This window comes from Carcharodon carcharias, chromosome 31, assembly GCF_017639515.1.
Source record: "Carcharodon carcharias isolate sCarCar2 chromosome 31, sCarCar2.pri, whole genome shotgun sequence".
NCBI lineage: Eukaryota > Metazoa > Chordata > Chondrichthyes > Lamniformes > Lamnidae > Carcharodon > Carcharodon carcharias.
The window spans coordinates 14,417,670-14,427,875 of record NC_054497.1 but is presented as its reverse complement, the minus strand read 5'-3'; positions in this window follow the sequence as shown (position 1 = coordinate 14,427,875).

The window sequence follows — 10,206 nt, the reverse complement described above, 5'->3', positions numbered from 1 at the left end:
CCCCCCTTCACTTCCCCACGCCCCCCCCTTCACTTCCCCACGCCCCCCCCTTCACTTCCCCACGCCCCCCCCTTCACTTCCCCACGCCCCCCCCTTCACTTCCCCACGCCCCCCCCTTCACTTCCCCAGCCCCCCCCTTCACTTCCCCACGCCCCCCCCTTCACTTCCCCACGCCCCCCCCTTCACTTCCCCACGCCCCCCCCTTCACTTCCCCACGCCCCCCCCTTCACTTCCCCACGCCCCCCCCTTCACTTCCCCACGCCCCCCCCTTCACTTCCCCACGCCCCCCCCTTCACTTCCCCACGCCCCCCCCTTCACTTCCCCACGCCCCCCCCTTCACTTCCCCACGCCCCCCCTTCACTTCCCCACGCCCCCCCCTTCACTTCCCCACGCCCCCCCCTTCACTTCCCCACGCCCCCCCCTTCACTTCCCCACGCCCCCCCCTTCACTTCCCCACGCCCCCCCCTTCACTTCCCCACGCCCCCCCTTCACGCCCCCCCCTTCACTTCCCCACGCCCCCCCCTTCACTTCCCCACGCCCCCCCCTTCACTTCCCCACGCCCCCCCCCTTCACTTCCCCACGCCCCCCCCCTTCACTTCCCCACGCCCCCCCCCTTCACTTCCCCACGCCCCCCCCTTCACTTCCCCACGCCCCCCCCTTCACTTCCCCACGCCCCCCCCTTCACTTCCCCACGCCCCCCCCTTCACTTCCCCACGCCCCCCCCTTCACTTCCCCACGCCCCCCCCTTCACTTCCCCACGCCCCCCCCTTCACTTCCCCACGCCCCCCCTTCACTTCCCCACGCCCCCCCCTTCACTTCCCCACGCCCCCCCCTTCACTTCCCCACGCCCCCCCCTTCACTTCCCCACGCCCCCCCCTTCACTTCCCCACGCCCCCCCCTTCACTTCCCCACGCCCCCCCCTTCACTTCCCCACGCCCCCCCCTTCACTTCCCCACGCCCCCCCCTTCACTTCCCCACGCCCCCCCCTTCACTTCCCCACGCCCCCCCCTTCACTTCCCCACGCCCCCCCCTTCACTTCCCCACGCCCCCCCCTTCACTTCCCCACGCCCCCCCCTTCACTTCCCCACGCCCCCCCCTTCACTTCCCCACGCCCCCCCCTTCACTTCCCCACGCCCCCCCCTTCACTTCCCACGCCCCCCCCTTCACTTCCCCACGCCCCCCCCTTCACTTCCCCACGCCCCCCCCTTCACTTCCCCACGCCCCCCCCTTCACTTCCCCACGCCCCCCCCTTCACTTCCCCACGCCCCCCCCTTCACTTCCCCACGCCCCCCCCTTCACTTCCCCACGCCCCCCCCTTCACTTCCCCACGCCCCCCCCCTTCACTTCCCCACGCCCCCCCCTTCACTTCCCCACGCCCCCCCCTTCACTTCCCCACGCCCCCCCCTTCACTTCCCACGCCCCCCCCTTCACTTCCCCACGCCCCCCCCTTCACTTCCCCACGCCCCCCCCTTCACTTCCCCACGCCCCCCCCTTCACTTCCCCACGCCCCCCCCTTCACTTCCCCACGCCCCCCCCTTCACTTCCCCACGCCCCCCCCTTCACTTCCCCACGCCCCCCCCTTCACTTCCCCACGCCCCCCCCTTCACTTCCCCACGCCCCCCCCTTCACTTCCCCACGCCCCCCCCTTCACTTCCCCACGCCCCCCCCTTCACTTCCCCACGCCCCCCCCTTCACTTCCCCACGCCCCCCCTTCACTTCCCCACGCCCCCCCCTTCACTTCCCCACGCCCCCCCCTTCACTTCCCCACGCCCCCCCCTTCACTTCCCCACGCCCCCCCTTCACTTCCCCACGCCCCCCCTTCACTTCCCCACGCCCCCCCCTTCACTTCCCCACGCCCCCCCCTTCACTTCCCCACGCCCCCCCCTTCACTTCCCCACGCCCCCCCCTTCACTTCCCCACGCCCCCCCTTCACTTCCCCACGCCCCCCCCTTCACTTCCCCACGCCCCCCCCTTCACTTCCCCACGCCCCCCCCTTCACTTCCCCACGCCCCCCCCTTCACTTCCCCACGCCCCCCCCTTCACTTCCCCACGCCCCCCCCTTCACTTCCCCACGCCCCCCCCTTCACTTCCCCACGCCCCCCCCTTCACTTCCCCACGCCCCCCCCTTCACTTCCCCACGCCCCCCCCTTCACTTCCCCACGCCCCCCCCTTCACTTCCCCACGCCCCCCCCCTTCACTTCCCCACGCCCCCCCCCTTCACTTCCCCACGCCCCCCCCTTCACTTCCCCACGCCCCCCCCTTCACTTCCCCACGCCCCCCCCTTCACTTCCCCACGCCCCCCCCTTCACTTCCCCACGCCCCCCCCTTCACTTCCCCACGCCCCCCCCTTCACTTCCCCACGCCCCCCCCTTCACTTCCCCACGCCCCCCCCTTCACTTCCCCACGCCCCCCCCTTCACTTCCCCACGCCCCCCCCTTCACTTCCCCACGCCCCCCCCTTCACTTCCCCACGCCCCCCCCTTCACTTCCCCACGCCCCCCCCTTCACTTCCCCACGCCCCCCCTTCACTTCCCCACGCCCCCCCCTTCACTTCCCCACGCCCCCCCCTTCACTTCCCCACGCCCCCCCCTTCACTTCCCCACGCCCCCCCCTTCACTTCCCCACGCCCCCCCTTCACTTCCCCACGCCCCCCCCTTCACTTCCCCACGCCCCCCCCTTCACTTCCCCACGCCCCCCCTTCACTTCCCCACGCCCCCCCCTTCACTTCCCCACGCCCCCCCCTTCACTTCCCCACGCCCCCCCCTTCACTTCCCCACGCCCCCCCCTTCACTTCCCCACGCCCCCCCCTTCACTTCCCCACGCCCCCCCCCTTCACTTCCCCACGCCCCCCCCTTCACTTCCCCACGCCCCCCCCTTCACTTCCCCACGCCCCCCCCCTTCACTTCCCCACGCCCCCCCCTTCACTTCCCCACGCCCCCCCCTTCACTTCCCACGCCCCCCCCTTCACTTCCCCACGCCCCCCCCTTCACTTCCCCACGCCCCCCCCTTCACTTCCCCACGCCCCCCCCTTCACTTCCCCACGCCCCCCCCTTCACTTCCCCACGCCCCCCCCTTCACTTCCCCACGCCCCCCCCTTCACTTCCCCACGCCCCCCCCTTCACTTCCCCACGCCCCCCCCCTTCACTTCCCCACGCCCCCCCCTTCACTTCCCCACGCCCCCCCCTTCACTTCCCCACGCCCCCCCCTTCACTTCCCCACGCCCCCCCCTTCACTTCCCCACGCCCCCCCCTTCACTTCCCCACGCCCCCCCCTTCACTTCCCCACGCCCCCCCCTTCACTTCCCCACGCCCCCCCCTTCACTTCCCCACGCCCCCCCCTTCACTTCCCCACGCCCCCCCCTTCACTTCCCACGCCCCCCCCTTCACTTCCCCACGCCCCCCCCCTTCACTTCCCCACGCCCCCCCTTCACTTCCCCACGCCCCCCCCTTCACTTCCCACGCCCCCCCCTTCACTTCCCCACGCCCCCCCCTTCACTTCCCCACGCCCCCCCCTTCACTTCCCCACGCCCCCCCCTTCACTTCCCACGCCCCCCCCCTTCACTTCCCCACGCCCCCCCCTTCACTTCCCCACGCCCCCCCCTTCACTTCCCCACGCCCCCCCCTTCACTTCCCCACGCCCCCCCCTTCACTTCCCCACGCCCCCCCCTTCACTTCCCCACGCCCCCCCCTTCACTTCCCCACGCCCCCCCCTTCACTTCCCCACGCCCCCCCCTTCACTTCCCCACGCCCCCCCCTTCACTTCCCCACGCCCCCCCCTTCACTTCCCCACGCCCCCCCCTTCACTTCCCCACGCCCCCCCTTCACTTCCCCACGCCCCCCCTTCACTTCCCCACGCCCCCCCCTTCACTTCCCCACGCCCCCCCCTTCACTTCCCCACGCCCCCCCCCTTCACTTCCCCACGCCCCCCCCTTCACTTCCCACGCCCCCCCCCTTCACTTCCCCACGCCCCCCCCTTCACTTCCCACGCCCCCCCCTTCACTTCCCCACGCCCCCCCCTTCACTTCCCCACGCCCCCCCCTTCACTTCCCCACGCCCCCCCCTTCACTTCCCCACGCCCCCCCCTTCACTTCCCCACGCCCCCCCTTCACTTCCCCACGCCCCCCCCTTCACTTCCCACGCCCCCCCCTTCACTTCCCCACGCCCCCCCCTTCACTTCCCCACGCCCCCCCCTTCACTTCCCCACGCCCCCCCCTTCACTTCCCCACGCCCCCCCCTTCACTTCCCCACGCCCCCCCCTTCACTTCCCCACGCCCCCCCCTTCACTTCCCCACGCCCCCCCCTTCACTTCCCCACGCCCCCCCCTTCACTTCCCCACGCCCCCCCCTTCACTTCCCCACGCCCCCCCCTTCACTTCCCCACGCCCCCCCCTTCACTTCCCCACGCCCCCCCCTTCACTTCCCCACGCCCCCCCCTTCACTTCCCCACGCCCCCCCCTTCACTTCCCCACGCCCCCCCCTTCACTTCCCCACGCCCCCCCCCTTCACTTCCCCACGCCCCCCCCTTCACTTCCCCACGCCCCCCCCTTCACTTCCCCACGCCCCCCCCTTCACTTCCCCACGCCCCCCCCTTCACTTCCCCACGCCCCCCCCTTCACTTCCCCACGCCCCCCCCTTCACTTCCCCACGCCCCCCCCTTCACTTCCCCACGCCCCCCCCTTCACTTCCCCACGCCCCCCCCTTCACTTCCCCACGCCCCCCCCTTCACTTCCCCACGCCCCCCCCTTCACTTCCCCACGCCCCCCCCTTCACTTCCCCACGCCCCCCCCTTCACTTCCCCACGCCCCCCCCCTTCACTTCCCCACGCCCCCCCCTTCACTTCCCCACGCCCCCCCCTTCACTTCCCCACGCCCCCCCCTTCACTTCCCCACGCCCCCCCCTTCACTTCCCCACGCCCCCCCCTTCACTTCCCCACGCCCCCCCCCTTCACTTCCCCACGCCCCCCCCTTCACTTCCCCACGCCCCCCCCTTCACTTCCCCACGCCCCCCCCTTCACTTCCCCACGCCCCCCCCTTCACTTCCCCACGCCCCCCCCTTCACTTCCCCACGCCCCCCCCTTCACTTCCCCACGCCCCCCCCTTCACTTCCCCACGCCCCCCCCTTCACTTCCCCACGCCCCCCCCTTCACTTCCCCACGCCCCCCCCTTCACTTCCCCACGCCCCCCCCTTCACTTCCCCACGCCCCCCCCTTCACTTCCCACGCCCCCCCCTTCACTTCCCCACGCCCCCCCCTTCACTTCCCCACGCCCCCCCCTTCACTTCCCCACGCCCCCCCCTTCACTTCCCCACGCCCCCCCCTTCACTTCCCCACGCCCCCCCCTTCACTTCCCCACGCCCCCCCCTTCACTTCCCCACGCCCCCCCCTTCACTTCCCCACGCCCCCCCCTTCACTTCCCCACGCCCCCCCCTTCACTTCCCCACGCCCCCCCCTTCACTTCCCCACGCCCCCCCCTTCACTTCCCCACGCCCCCCCCTTCACTTCCCCACGCCCCCCCCTTCACTTCCCACGCCCCCCCCTTCACTTCCCCCACGCCCCCCCCTTCACTTCCCCACGCCCCCCCCTTCACTTCCCCACGCCCCCCCCTTCACTTCCCCACGCCCCCCCCTTCACTTCCCCACGCCCCCCCCTTCACTTCCCCACGCCCCCCCCTTCACTTCCCCACGCCCCCCCCTTCACTTCCCCACGCCCCCCCCTTCACTTCCCCACGCCCCCCCCTTCACTTCCCCACGCCCCCCCCTTCACTTCCCCACGCCCCCCCCTTCACTTCCCCACGCCCCCCCTTCACTTCCCCACGCCCCCCCCTTCACTTCCCCACGCCCCCCCCTTCACTTCCCCACGCCCCCCCCTTCACTTCCCCACGCCCCCCCCTTCACTTCCCCACGCCCCCCCCTTCACTTCCCCACGCCCCCCCCTTCACTTCCCCACGCCCCCCCCTTCACTTCCCCACGCCCCCCCCTTCACTTCCCCACGCCCCCCCCTTCACTTCCCCACGCCCCCCCCTTCACTTCCCCACGCCCCCCCCTTCACTTCCCCACGCCCCCCCCTTCACTTCCCCACGCCCCCCCCTTCACTTCCCCACGCCCCCCCCTTCACTTCCCCACGCCCCCCCCTTCACTTCCCCACGCCCCCCCCTTCACTTCCCCACGCCCCCCCCTTCACTTCCCCACGCCCCCCCCTTCACTTCCCCACGCCCCCCCCTTCACTTCCCCACGCCCCCCCCTTCACTTCCCCACGCCCCCCCCTTCACTTCCCCACGCCCCCCCCTTCACTTCCCCACGCCCCCCCCTTCACTTCCCCACGCCCCCCCCTTCACTTCCCCACGCCCCCCCCTTCACTTCCCCACGCCCCCCCCTTCACTTCCCCACGCCCCCCCCTTCACTTCCCCACGCCCCCCCCTTCACTTCCCCACGCCCCCCCCTTCACTTCCCCACGCCCCCCCCCTTCACTTCCCCACGCCCCCCCCTTCACTTCCCCACGCCCCCCCCTTCACTTCCCCACGCCCCCCCCTTCACTTCCCCACGCCCCCCCCTTCACTTCCCCACGCCCCCCCCTTCACTTCCCCACGCCCCCCCCTTCACTTCCCCACGCCCCCCCCTTCACTTCCCCACGCCCCCCCCTTCACTTCCCCACGCCCCCCCCTTCACTTCCCCACGCCCCCCCCTTCACTTCCCCACGCCCCCCCCTTCACTTCCCCGCGCCCCCCCCTTCACTTCCCCGCGCCCCCCCCTTCACTTCCCCGCGCCCCCCCTTCACTTCCCCGCGCCCCCCCTTCACTTCCCCGCGCCCCCCCTTCACTTCCCCGCGCCCCCCCCTTCACTTCCCCGCGCCCCCCCCTTCACTTCCCCGCGCCCCCCCCTTCACTTCCCCGCGCCCCCCCCTTCACTTCCCCGCGCCCCCCCCTTCACTTCCCCGCGCCCCCCCCTTCACTTCCCCGCGCCCCCCCCTTCACTTCCCCGCGCCCCCCCCTTCACTTCCCCGCGCCCCCCCCTTCACTTCCCCGCGCCCCCCCCTTCACTTCCCCGCGCCCCCCCCTTCACTTCCCCGCGCCCCCCCCTTCACTTCCCCGCGCCCCCCCCTTCACTTCCCCGCGCCCCCCCCTTCACTTCCCCGCGCCCCCCCCTTCACTTCCCCGCGCCCCCCCCCTTCACTTCCCCGCGCCCCCCCCTTCACTTCCCCGCGCCCCCCCCCTTCACTTCCCCGCGCCCCCCCCCTTCACTTCCCCGCGCCCCCCCCTTCACTTCCCCGCGCCCCCCCCTTCACTTCCCCGCGCCCCCCCCCTTCACTTCCCCGCGCCCCCCCCTTCACTTCCCCGCGCCCCCCCCCTTCACTTCCCCGCGCCCCCCCCTTCACTTCCCCGCGCCCCCCCCCTTCACTTCCCCGCGCCCCCCCCTTCACTTCCCCGCGCCCCCCCCTTCACTTCCCCGCGCCCCCCCCTTCACTTCCCCGCGCCCCCCCCTTCACTTCCCCGCGCCCCCCCCTTCACTTCCCCGCGCCCCCCCCTTCACTTCCCCGCGCCCCCCCCTTCACTTCCCCGCGCCCCCCCCCTTCACTTCCCCGCGCCCCCCCCTTCACTTCCCCGCGCCCCCCCCTTCACTTCCCCGCGCCCCCCCCTTCACTTCCCCGCGCCCCCCCCTTCACTTCCCCGCGCCCCCCCCTTCACTTCCCCGCGCCCCCCCCTTCACTTCCCCGCGCCCCCCCCTTCACTTCCCCGCGCCCCCCCCTTCACTTCCCCGCGCCCCCCCCTTCACTTCCCCGCGCCCCCCCCTTCACTTCCCCGCGCCCCCCCCTTCACTTCCCCGCGCCCCCCCCTTCACTTCCCCGCGCCCCCCCCTTCACTTCCCCGCGCCCCCCCCTTCACTTCCCCGCGCCCCCCCCTTCACTTCCCCGCGCCCCCCCCTTCACTTCCCCGCGCCCCCCCCTTCACTTCCCCGCGCCCCCCCCTTCACTTCCCCGCGCCCCCCCCTTCACTTCCCCGCGCCCCCCCTTCACTTCCCCGCGCCCCCCCCCTTCACTTCCCCGCGCCCCCCCCTTCACTTCCCCGCGCCCCCCCCTTCACTTCCCCGCGCCCCCCCCTTCACTTCCCCGCGCCCCCCCCTTCACTTCCCCGCGCCCCCCCCTTCACTTCCCCGCGCCCCCCCCTTCACTTCCCCGCGCCCCCCCCTTCACTTCCCCGCGCCCCCCCCTTCACTTCCCCGCGCCCCCCCCTTCACTTCCCCGCGCCCCCCCCTTCACTTCCCCGCGCCCCCCCTTCACTTCCCCGCGCCCCCCCCTTCACTTCCCCGCGCCCCCCCCTTCACTTCCCCGCGCCCCCCCCCTTCACTTCCCCGCGCCCCCCCCTTCACTTCCCCGCGCCCCCCCCTTCACTTCCCCGCGCCCCCCCCCTTCACTTCCCCGCGCCCCCCCCTTCACTTCCCCGCGCCCCCCCCTTCACTTCCCCGCGCCCCCCCCTTCACTTCCCCGCGCCCCCCCCTTCACTTCCCCGCGCCCCCCCCTTCACTTCCCCGCGCCCCCCCCTTCACTTCCCCGCGCCCCCCCCTTCACTTCCCCGCGCCCCCCCCTTCACTTCCCCGCGCCCCCCCCCTTCACTTCCCCGCGCCCCCCCCTTCACTTCCCCGCGCCCCCCCCCCTTCACTTCCCCGCGCCCCCCCCTTCACTTCCCCGCGCCCCCCCCTTCACTTCCCCCACACCCCCCCGCCCCCCTTCACTTCCCCCACACCCCCCCGCCCCCCTTCACTTCCCCCACACCCCCCCGCCCCCCTTCACTTCCCCCACACCCCCCCGCCCCCCTTCACTTCCCCCACACCCCCCCGCCCCCCTTCACTTCCCCCACACCCCCCCGCCCCCCCCTTCACTTCCCCCACACCCCCCCGCCCCCCCTTCACTTCCCCCACACCCCCCGCCCCCCCTCCCCACACCCCCCGCGGCCCCCCTTCACTTCCCCCACCCCCCCTTCACTTCCCCCACCCCCCCCTTCACTTCCCCCACCCCCCCTTCACTTCCCCCGCCCTCCCACCCCCCCTTCACTTCCCCCGCCCTCCCACCCCCCCATCACTTCCCCCGCCCTCCCCCTTCACTTCCCCCACCCCCCCGCCATTATTGGAAGGATGTGAACACATTGGAGAGAATGCAGAAAGGTTTTAAAAGAATGGTTCCAGGGATGAGAAACTTCAGCTATGAGGATAGATTGAAGAGGTTGGGACTGTTCTCCTTGAAGAGAAGAAGGCTAAGAGGAGATTTGATAGAGATGTTCAAAATTATGAGGGTGCTGGACAGAGTTGATAGGGAGAAGCTGTTTCCGCTCATAAAAGAATCAAGAACAAGAGGGCACAGATTTAAAGAGATTTGCAAACAAAGCAAATGTGACGTGAGAACTTTTTTTTCTCTCACAATGGCTGGTTCGGGCCTGGAATTCACTGCCTGGAAATGTGATGGAGGCAGGTTCAATCGAGGCATTCAAGAGGGCATTAGATGATTAATTGAATATAAATAATGTGCAAGGGTACAGGGAAATGGCAAGGCAATGGCACTAGGTCATAATGCTCATTTGGCGAGCCAGTGCAGACACGATGGGCCAAATGGCGGCCTCCTGTGCCGTTAAAATTCTGTGATTCTTTGAAATTTGGTTTGAAATTCAGGTTTTTGAAGTTGGACACTTTGCAGGAAGTTATGTGGAAGTCCACATTGTGTACAGACAGAATGGAGATAGAGGAAGATCAGATTAATCACTGAACATGGTTTTGATTTGTAGCCAAATGTAAGCAGCGTTGGCCTTGAGAATGGAGAAACAGAAAGTGAAAGAAATCAAGGGTGTGGCTAAAGAAAAATGCAACATAAAAACCAAAATAAAATTCTAGAAAGAAAATAGAAACTGGCTCCAGTTAAGTTCTATTTAGTTGATCGGTACGGACTTATAGCTTTCTATTTAGGGAGGTTGAGGGTTAATAGTCCAGAAACAAATCCTTGTCTGTGCAATGTTTGAAGTTTTAGGATTCAGTTTTAGCCAAGGCTTGTTCCAGTCTGAAATGGTGATCTGCCCTCAGTTAGGATTTAATAAACCTTTTAAACATAATTTCATGTTATCTCTTGGTTTATGTAATCTATTAGCATCCCTGCAAAACTTTGTTCCACATTCCTACTATGTCTATAACTGTGTTCCCCAGTGTGCATCTTTGCTGCTCAGATGCTGCTCA